At 45.9% G+C, this 1,479-nt stretch overlaps 1 pseudogene; it reads right to left on the bottom strand.

Annotated features, from left to right (window-relative positions):
• Positions 1 to 89: 89 nt before the first annotated feature.
• LOC115925403 lies at positions 90 to 667 on the bottom strand (annotated as a pseudogene).
• Positions 668 to 1,479: the final 812 nt, after the last annotated feature.

Here is a 1,479-nt window from a genome sequence, read left to right as displayed (position 1 = left end):
TTCAACGTGCATGAAAGGACTATCTCTTTTGTAAAAATGTTGTGGCTCTGAAAAGAGCCGTTTTGGTTTTAGTTTGTTGATTCGATGATTTATTTCTTCGAAGGCTTGGCCGACACTTTCTTCTGCTTGCTCGATGTGCTCTTGCTGGCTGGCTTCTTGGCTGGCTTGGTTGCTTGGCTGGCTTGTGGAGGATTTCTTGGCAGATGATTTAGTTGACTTGGAGGGAGTTTTCTTGGCAGCTTTCTTGGGTGACTTCTTCGGCGCGGGCTTCTTGATTTTCTTCACCATTTTGGCTTTCTTGGCTTTCTCTGCAATCTTGGCTTTCTTGGCTTTCTCGGCTTTCATTTCCCGTTCCTTCTTGGCCTTGATTCTCTCCTTCTCCTTAGCTGCCTTAGCCTTGGCGGCAGCTTCTCTCCTTGGTGCTGTCAATCTTGAACGTACCGGCGGCTCCCTTACCCTTGGTGCGGATAAGTTCACCCTTCTCTACACCAGAGTTGAGAGCATTGCGGATGCTTTTGGCCTTCTTCTCGACGTCTACCCCACAGTTTTCCTGGAGGTACTTCTTGATGGCTTGAGAAGAGGTGCCGCCTTTGCCCCCTAGAGTGGCAATGGCTTCCTTCACCAACTTGAGAAGGGACGGAGATTTGGTTGCAGCAGAGGTAGACATGATTTTGTCACGAGATTTACTGTTGAATAATCGAGCAGATGCTGAAACTGGAAGATGAGTAATGGCCTGTTAGAACATTTTGTCCGCCTTTTAACGATACGCTGCGGCCGCGGCGCGGACGCACAACAATGCCCATTCATGCAAGCCCAACCAGCCGAGAAGCGGTGGCCCGTTTCTCGGCATTTCCTCTTATTTTGTGTTTGACATTCCAACTGTTTTGATTCCTTATTTATTGCAGGGTATTTCTAGAGTTTGAAACTGAGCCAAGCGGCTACTACGTGATTTGGTCTTTCCACTGATATAAAATTGTACGTGATTAGTAAAGGTCATATAATATAAATCGGCGTTTATGACGTGTTGGCACTTCGCCGCTGGCCGGTAATTTTGTATTTGATCGGTCTTGCTGATTTCACTTTTGTTTCCTTCAGCGATATTTCTAGAGTTTGAAGCGGGGCCATCTCATTGTGGGTGATTCTCTATTTCTACCGACGACAGGCCCTCACAAACTGTAAATTAATCGTTGAAATACTACACGAACTTTGCCGAAATAAGACTGACAACAATAGTTGACCGTTAAAGTTATATAGCGCCCTCAACCCTCTTGCGGCGGTCGATGCTGCTTGCCTTGGTTTCTTTCCGCGCTGATTCTTAACAATCAGCCCTACCATGGACAACTTATTTGCTTCTATTATTAAGGTGAATTGTTCATTTGAAGTTGTTAATTTTACTTTCACGTTATACCCACCACCATGATTCAGCAACCACTCTTTTTACCCGCTTATTACGCTGGTTTTTTTGTGTGGGGGGGGGGG

Source organism: Strongylocentrotus purpuratus, unplaced genomic scaffold (genome assembly GCF_000002235.5).
Source record: "Strongylocentrotus purpuratus isolate Spur 01 unplaced genomic scaffold, Spur_5.0 spur5_contig_665, whole genome shotgun sequence".
In the NCBI taxonomy this organism is placed as follows: Eukaryota; Metazoa; Echinodermata; class Echinoidea; order Camarodonta; family Strongylocentrotidae; genus Strongylocentrotus; species Strongylocentrotus purpuratus.
This window is presented reverse-complemented; position numbering and strand designations above follow the sequence as displayed.